Source organism: Mesoplodon mirus, assembly GCF_964341445.2.
Source record: "Mesoplodon mirus genome assembly, chromosome: 8".
Lineage (NCBI taxonomy): Eukaryota > Metazoa > Chordata > Mammalia > Artiodactyla > Ziphiidae > Mesoplodon > Mesoplodon mirus.
Genome location: NC_138984.1, coordinates 36,175,328 through 36,184,845, shown reverse-complemented (window position 1 = coordinate 36,184,845; position 9,518 = coordinate 36,175,328). Strand labels below are relative to the sequence as shown.

The 9,518-nt window shown below is 42.9% G+C and overlaps 1 pseudogene across 1 annotated transcript; it reads left to right on the top strand.

Annotated features, from left to right (window-relative positions):
- Positions 1-1,593: 1,593 nt before the first annotated feature.
- LOC309809350 (beta-1,4-galactosyltransferase 5-like) lies at positions 1,594-6,664 on the top strand (annotated as a pseudogene). The gene is made up of 3 exons: positions 1,594-1,608; positions 4,840-5,401; positions 5,529-6,664. The product of its transcript is annotated as a beta-1,4-galactosyltransferase 5-like (transcript).
- Positions 6,665-9,518: the final 2,854 nt, after the last annotated feature.

Genomic DNA, 9,518 nt, shown 5'->3' with positions numbered 1-9,518 from the left:
TATTCCTACTATGCTGCCCTCAATAGAGTGTCCATCCGTTCCTGCTGACAAGTTCAGCAGAGCTGCCCAAATTATTGTTCTTTCTGAATCTGGGTTCCTTAAGCTTTTTGGGGGGGCGGGGGTGGCATTTCTGAGCTACTCAAATCCAGGCCAATAAATGACTTCTTGCTAAAATCAACCAGCTTCTGTTTCTGCTGCCTGCAACCAAAAAACTCTGACTGATACAGCTCCAATACAAATGGTCCGTACTTAGAGTACCTATAACTATTTGATAAATTAATTTAAAAAACTTGGATGGCAGCATTTGCTCAGATAAAAATTAGCTTCCTCAAACAATGACACTAACTAAGTGTCCAGTTACTGAGGTGTTCCATCAAAAAGGACAAAGTAGGGACTTCCCTTGTGGTCCAGTGGGTAAGACTCCGTGCTCCCAATTCAGGGGGCATAGGTTCAATCCCTGGTCAGGGAACTAGATCCCACATGCATGCCACAATTAAGAGTCCACATTCCACAATGAAGAAGTCCACATGCTGCAACTAAGACCCAGAACAGCCAAAATAAATAAATAAATATTTTTTAAAAAAACAGGCAAAGTATTTTCCAAGGCTTCATGAAGGAGAACAAAAGGGGAGGAACAGTATGTTTCTTTACTTCTAGGGTATGTGAATTGAAGAAGGACATACACAAATCAAAACTTGTATAGTTCCTTCTCTATTTTTGTTTGTTCCATTAATGATATTCCTACTGTGGTATAAGGCCCAACAGATGTGCCTTGACATCTGAGGGAAACAGAGTGCTTCCAATGGCCCAACCACAGGTTCCCCTCCCCACTCTGCTCCCATGGATAAGGTCTTCTAGCCTTATCATGGGAACCAGCCACAGAGCCTGCTCATCCCTGAGTAGCAGGCTCTAGTTCCCTGCCCGCCCATGGAATTATTCAAATAAGCCAATCACATGGAACTCAGCAGGCACCTGATTTTACTACCCTTTTGATACTACAGCTGCAGTCTCCCACAGCCCCCCACCGTTCACTCTGTTCCCAAGTCCCCACATGACAATATGTGGTATGTTGTGTCCTCCTCTCCCAGGCTATGAGTATATATGACTGATAAACTGCTGTGCAGTGTTAGGTGTCATGCTTTTGGCCATTTCCATAACCCTAGGATAGAAATCCCTTTTTCACCAGTAGGATGAAGAGGGGGTGATTAAACACTTACCTGAAGAGAAGAACAAAGCTTTCTTCCTCAAGCCAAGAGAAATGCACTTGGGAATGAGACAAGGACATAATTTGGCCACTTTCTTGTGCATCCTTTCCTTCATTTAGAAAGTAATGCTAAGGACTGGAGGGAAAACTCCAGTGTGAGATGCAAAAGCTAAAAGCTCTCACTTTTGACAGAGAACCAGGAAAGCTTTATTTGTAACAGGGTGATGAGAAGGCCGGGACTGTCTCCTGCTTGGCTGCTATTAGAAGGCCAACTGGGAGCCAGGGCTTGCGGTGGCCTATCCCACCTCGCCAGGAGACTACATTGGGCTTTGGGACCCCAACCATCACTGTAACAAGAAATGTACCTTTATTCAGAATGCAAACTGCACATGTCCACCTCTCAGGTAAGGATTTGAGGATTCAAAATCTCGGCCATCTTTCTGTTGATCATGACCAGTGCATGCCATTTTCAACCACATGAAACAAGTGACTATCAACCGAGTCATTTGGTTGGCTAATTTTTCTTTACCATTACTTTCACTATCTTTCCCCCCTCCAGGCCAATCCAACCTTCTTTTATGTCCTGACTACTAAGATCCATACGAGATGTCAGCTCCCTTTCTGCTCCCCTTTGAATATTGTTTTAATTTTAATATGGGATTCATTTCAAAGATATTTATTTTGTAGTTCATTTACGTTATCATGTAGTGGCTCAAAAATGGAAGTTGGAGTCTGGAAAGAGCTGTGCTTGGTTTTTTACTAAACTGTGAGACTGTGGGTGGGCTCTGGTTGTTGGTTTCTGCTTATGTAAAACAGAGATAATACACCATCCTGGGTGGGTTGCTGAGAGTATTTAATGAGGTCATGGATGTCAATCTCTGGCACAGTGTCTGGTGCATAACAAATCCTCAGCTCACGTTCATTTCCACTCCTGTCTATCCTTTTAATTTGTAAATGGGTTCCTTACTCATCAAAGGTTACTGAATATCAACAGAGGCAAGATGATTGGAGTGTAAGACCCAAAGGAGTAGATGAAAGCATATGGGCAGTTTGGGGGGATGTGTACTACTGACTCCTAAAATATCAATAAAGTTAACTATAGCATAAAAGAATGGGCAGCGAGTAGGGCTGGTTCTGTGTGTGAGTGTGAATATCTTTTACAGATAGAAGGATAAAAGTGGGCTGGCTCTAAATCTGTCTCTTCAGGTGGGCTTGTTGGCAGTCATAGTGACTCTGGTTCCAGCCTTGTAGAGTCCCAGAGCCTCTCCATAACCTCATTGCCCTCCTTTAGACTTCCCACTCCCACTCCCCTTTGTTTCCTTGAAGCACTTCCTCCCAGTTTGTTATCAAGCTGTAAGGGTTTGAAGAACTCATTGACAATGGAGTTGGTAATTGATAACGCCTTAACATGTAATCCCTTCAAAGGAGATTGGCAATTAATAAGGGACTATGTCTTATGCCAAAAAATGGCTTTCTAATGGTAAAATTTAAGAGTAAAAACCTAAGCTTATGGTTTAGAACTTGAATTCCGACAATTAGACATGCACAGCTTTGAAGCCTAGATTCATCACTTAATAGCTATGAGATCATAAGCAAGTTACTTATCCTAAGTCTCAGTTTCCTTAACTGTAAAATAGGGATAATAATACCTCCCTCATAGGAGTATCATGAAGATTCAAGGAAATAATCCCTATGAAGCATTTAGCCCTATGCTGGCACTTGATAAATGTTAGCTGTTATTATCATTATTGTTTTATTTTGTGAAATCGCATCTCATTGGCAAGGATCAATTCTATTCATATGTAAGTCCAACCCAGAATCCAGGAAAGGTAGATATAGATTTAATTCACTTAATCTGAATTAGTTGTTGTAAGTGGCATATTCAGGTCCCTTGGTCCCCTGCCCACCCCGAGCTGAATTCATGGCTCTCACAGCAGAGCCCGACCACTTCTTGTCTTTTCCAGACAGACTGTAGAAGCTTCACGTTTCACTGCTGAAGAGTTTAATTCTAAGGCAAAATATTTTACCCGTTTAGCATATTGTTAAATTAGACCGGCTCCCTATCTTCTGAAATGCACATTTTGCAATTGATGGATTTAGAATTTTTTTTTTTAGGTTTTGCTGATCACAGGTCTAAGTCTTTTCATCTCCCCTTACACAGAAAAACATTGACAAAAATGTAATCAATGAGTAGCCCAATTGAATAAAATGAAACGGTCAAAGGAAGCTATAATGACGCTTAGGGTTTGGTGGTTCTTGGTTTCCAGTTTTGCTTTTGCAGGTTGTAGCCAGTTAGAGGTTGGGGTTGCTAAATCTGCCCTTTGTGAATAAACAGACAAATGATTTGGTCTTCCATTCTGCCAGACCTGATCTTTTGAGTTAAAGAAAAGAGTGTAAGTAATTCCTTCTTTGGAGCAACAATTTTCAGGGACAGCTGTTTTCTAGCTTATGGGGAGGAGGAATTTCTGGCTGCTAGCTAGCTTCACATGAAGGGTTTGCAGAATTCCTGCTCTGCCCCAGTTGGTGCTAATGCATTCCTCATTGTCTGCAGTGGTTGGGCTGCTCTCTTCATTAAGAGAAAAGGGATAGGGATCAATTTTCAAAATCACAGAAATCTAAATGTGTGCAGAGTTTGGATAGTTTAGATATCAGTACCTAAACTAAGATGAAAAATCTCAGAGGTAGCAGATAACATCATGTTTCAAGGTCTGGAGAAAACTTCCCTTCTAAAAGGGCTGCCTTAAAGAATAAACAAGGCCTTAATGAGAAAGAATTCCAACTTCAAAGTTTACATTTGGAGTAATCTGATGAATCTTTTTTTTGTGTGTGTGGTACACGGGCCTCTCACTGTTGTGGCCTCTCCCGTTGTGGAGCACAGGCTCCGGACGCGCAGGCTCAGCGGCCATGGCTCACAGGCCCAGCCGCTCTGCGGCATGTGGGATCTTCCCGGACCGGGGCACGAACCCGTGTCCCCTGCATCGGCAGGCGGACTCTCAACCACTGCGCCACTGGGGAAGCCCTGATGAATCATTTTTATAATTCCAGTTTCTCTATCGCTTAACATGAGTACAGTAGTCCAGATCAGGCTCAAAGACTAGTTGTGAGAACTATATGAGATACATGATTTCATTCTATTATGTTTTTAGTTTGGGAGATTGAAAAAAATTCTGGGCATGTATCCCAGAGAAATTAAAACTCAACATTCACACAAAAATATATACATAACTCATGGTAGCTTTATCTGTAATAGTCAAACACTAAAAATAATCCAAAGATCCTTCAATGAGTGAATGGATAAACAAACTGTGGTACATCCATACCATGTAATACTACTCAGTAGTAAAAAGGAAGTGATACATGCAACAGCTTGGATGGATCTCAAATGAATTATAATGAGTTTGAAAAGGCAATTCAAAAAGGTCACATACTCTGTGATTCTTCCATTTATCTGACAGTCTTGAAATGACAAAAGTTTAGAGATGGAAAACAGATTAGTGGTTGCCAGGGGATAGTGATGGGTGGGGAAGATGGTGTCTGTGGTCATAAAAAGGCAGTAGAATGGGACTCTGGGAGGGCTCATGCCAGGGAGTGCTTCCCAGGGCTTCTGCTGCCAGTGTCCTGGTCCCCGTGGTTAGCCACAGCCATCCCCCGCCTCTGCAGGAGACCCTCCAACACTAGCAGTGAACACCTACCTCTTCATGATGCAGTCTCAAGGCATTCTCATCCGGGACAACATGAGAATGCTCGGCGCTCAGGTTTACGAGCAGGTAGTTCGGAGCACTTACGTGAAGAGGAACAGCAGCGTGAATGACTCAGATTATCCTCTTGAACCACAGCGAAACCTTCCTACAAACCACAACTTTCCTTCCTGAAGACTTCACCTACTTTGCAAACCATACCTGCCCCGAAAGGCTCCCTTCCATGAAGGGCCCCATAGCCATAAACATGAGTGAAATTGGAATGGATGCCATCCATGAACTCTTCTCTAGAGACCCAACCATCAAGCTTGGAGGTCACTGGAAGCCATCGGATTGCATTCCTCGATGGAAGGTGGCAATCCTTATCCCCTTCCGGAACCACCGTGAGCACCTCCTGGTCCTGCTCCGACACCTGATTCCCATGCTCCAGCGCCAGCGCCTACAGTTTGCATTTTATAAGGTGGAGCAAGTTGGCACCCAACCCTTTAATCGAGCCATGCTTTTTTTTTTTTTTTTTTGTCGGTACGTGGGCCTCTCACTGTTGTAGCCTCTCCCGTTGCGGAGCACAGGCTCCAGATGCACAGGCTGAGCGGCCATGGCTCACGGGCCCAGCCGCTCCGCGGCATGTGGGATCTTCCCGGACTGGGGCACGAACCTGTGTCCCCTGCATCGGCAGGCGGACTCTCAACCACTGCGCCACCAGGGAAGCCCGAGCCATGCTTTTTAATGTGGGTTTTCAAGAAGCAATGAAGGACTTGGACTGGGACTGTCTTATTTTTCGTGATGTGGATCATATACTAGAAAACGATTGTAACTATTATGGATGTGGACAGATGCCAAGGCACTTTGCAACTAAACTGGATAAGTATATGTATCTGCTTCCTTATACTGAGTTCTTTGACGGAGTGAGCGGCTTAACAGTGGAACAGTTTTGGAAAATCAACGGCTTTCCTAATGCTTTCTGGTGTTGGGGTGGAGAAGATGACGACCTGTGGAACAGAGTACAGAATGCAGGCTATTCTGTGAGTCGGCCGGAAGGTGACACAGGGAAGTACAAGTCCATTCCTCATCACCACCGAGGAGAAGTCCAGTTTCTTGGAAGGTATGCGTTGCTGAGGAAGTCCAAAGAATAGCAAGGGCTGGACGGCCTCAACAACTTGAACTACTTTGCAAACATCACATACGATGCCTTGTATAAAAACATTACTGTCAATTTGACACACGAGTTGGCTCAGGTGACCGAGTACTGAGACGAGGGGAGAATATATGTTTGCTTCACCCACCGCCCCCAAGAAAGCAGCCTGATGACATGTCTAGGGGCTCCGCAGAAGAAGAAAACAGAAATCCAGTGTCTCATGAAGGATCACGGGGTTCAAGGAAAAAATGTGAACAGAGCACATGCACAAAACGCCTTCACCATTTGGACTCACTGGGCTTGAGGGAGAAGGCCGGGAACTGACTTTCTCTTTTCACAAGACTGCTCTTCTCCCCCATCTTCTGCCCTGATGTCCCATCTCCTCCACAATCTCCAGAACCAAAACTGTGATACGCCACCATCCTGCCACAAATGGCCTTGGGAGCTTCTTGGCCTTCAGAGCAAAGAGGCAGACCCACCACAGGGCAGCTGTGTTTTAGGAAGGGCAGAGGAAACTCCACACAACCATTCTTCTGCATCTCTGGTGTTCTCTTTGGTTTCATTAAAAAAAAAAAAAAAAAAAAAGGCAGTAGAAGGGATCCTTATGGTGATGGACCTCTTATCTATTTGGACAGTGGAAGTGATTACATGAATCTACACATGCGATATAAAATTGCACATTATTGGGCTTCCCTGGTGGCGCAGTGGTTGAGAATCTGCCTGCCAATGCAGGGGACATGGGTTCGAGCCCTGGTCTGGGAGGATCCCACATGCCACGGGGCAACTGGGCCCATGAGCCACAACTACTGAGCCTGCGCGTCTGGAGCCTGTGCTCCGCAACAAGAGAGGCCGCGATAGTGAGAGGCCCGCGCAACGCGATGAAGAGTGGCCCCCACTTGCCACAACTAGAGAAAGCCCTCACACAGAAACGAAGACCCAGCACAGCAAAAATAAGTTAATTAATTAATAAACTCCTACCCCCCAACATCTTTAAAAAAAAAAAGGTGACATAAAAAGAATTGCACATTATTAAATGCACAAACAAATAAGTGCATGTATAACTTAAGAAATATGGATCGATCATTGAATTATAGCAATGTCAATAGTTTGGTTGTGATATTGCACTATAGTTATGCAAGGTGTTTTCTGGGGGAACTGAGTAAAGGGTACATAAGGTCTCGCTATATTATTTCGTACAACTGCAAGTGAATCTACAATTATCTCAAATTTTAAAACATAATTTTTTTTAGTTTGGACCTTTTGACTGCCTTTATCCAGTTCCCCTCCCCCCACCCTCTACCTCTGGGAACCACAAATCTGATTTCTAGATGAGTTTGTTTATTTATTTTCGAAGTACACTTGACCTACAACACTATGTTAGTTCCTGTTAAACAATACAGTGATTTGATATTTCTATACATTTCAAAATGATCACCACAGTAAGTCTAGTTACAATATGTCACCATACAAAGATATTATATAGTTATGGACTATATTCCCCACACTATACATTTCATACCCATGTCTCATTTATTTTGCACCTGGAAGTTTGTACCTCTTAACCTCCTTCACCTATTTCCCTTCCCCCATTATTATTTTTTTAAATACAGAGAACTAGAGAAAAAAAAAATCTCTCTTCCATGACTGGCCCAGTAAGATATTAATCTCATCTTTTATGTCAGTCGAATTTCTTAGTACTCTCTTTTTCTGTATTTCTGTATTTGATCCATGTGTTTATCCATGTATGTGTTTGGAGCAGAGTGAGTTTTCAAAGCTGAATTCACGCTGCCATATGAGCCCAGAAGACCTCACTTTAATGAACTATAGAAGCATTGAAAGGCTGCACTCAGAGTTAGTGCTGGGCAGCAACTCCATCCAAACAATCCTCCCTTGGGGTTAACATTTTCATGGTAATTTGAAGTGTTCACAGTATTACTCACTTCTTTACAGCAGTTTTATTAAGTTATATGAGAAATTCATCTTTTCTACAGAAAAGTTAAAAATTCAAAGAAGCAAAAGAAAGAATAAAAACCCAACTAATTTCTAATCTGATTTTGGAAAGTAAACTTGTCACCTCAGAATAAACTCCAGAACCATTTTGCTATGAATTGAGATGTTTAGCAGAAAGTTTATCAAGACAGAATATGGATTTTACTAAACAGGACTCAATTTATAATCAGCAATCGTTTGGCTCTTCTCACCTCTGAAAACTGACCAATAGTCAGAATTTCACACCTCCAAATGAAAATTTGCATCCACTGTTTTGAGATAACCAGAGGAACAGCAGAGTTCAATGTAAGCAATATGACAAAACCTCATAACTTAGGGCTTACTGTTTTGAAAAGTGTAAAATAAATCAGATAATTCAACTGATGAGATATTCAGAAAAGTAGTGCTTAAATATTCTCCTCGATGGTAAAGGACAGCTATTGGACTTAATGAACATACTCATATGATGATAGTTCTATGAGGGAGTTGCATGTCTATATCTATAAAAAGAGGTGGAAGATAATTAAAGATTCAAATGAGGTAATCATTCCTTAATAAGGTCTACTAAGCTTTAATATTAGGCCATTAGAAAAGAATTTGATGAGCAACTGTCAGGTTTGTATCAGAAGCAATCAAGCATGTGTCCAAACTCCACTGCTGTTACGTGAGTGTGAGGGATGGAAATGGCACACAGGCTTTGCTGAAGAACAATCATCCTATGATAATGAAGTTGGGGTTAATGCTAATGCAGGATATATTTGGAAACTTAAGCAGGTGCTTTGGGAAAGGCTTATCTGTGGTCAAATGCTGGTCTCCAAGGAAAGCAAAGAGATGCCTGGGCTCACTGTTATCTGAATGGCTGGTGGAGATACTCCCGTTTGTTCTGAAGGCACAAATGCCTAAGAGTTATTACTGACTTTTTAATATCCACCTAGGTCTTTAGGCCCAAATGCTGGGGAAGTGGGCAGATACATGGGACAGTTATGGACTCTGTTCACCCCATTAACTTAAGGTTGAGATAGACAGTCCTGATAGCTATCTCCAGGCCCCCTTGTTTCCGGTCCCCCCTGCCACCATTGTCTGTGAAGTCTTCAAAAAGGAGAAGCACTTCCCAAGCAGGAGACCCTCGTCTACTCCCGTCCTACCCTCCAGCTGCCTAGGAGGAAAGAAAGCTAGAGAGAACCAAAAAGAGGGTGTTTAACTCCATTTTGCTCCTCCTCTGAAATTTCTATTTCCTTAACACAGAAGACCCCTTATGTCTTCTTGAAAAGTGAATTTGGGCAGAAGGGAAGTTATGACTGTGCCCTAGAGGTCAAAGTATTTGATCAGGAGTATATGCAGAGGGGGCATTCTCCTCCTACCCCCTTGTCCATACCTCAACACCCTGGAGCAGGACATTGATGAGAGTCCCATGTCCATGGGGTCTTTCCTGGATGGGTCTAGTGTGCCAAAGGCTCATGCTAATCCTTGGATCACTTTTTTCCCCCCTTTT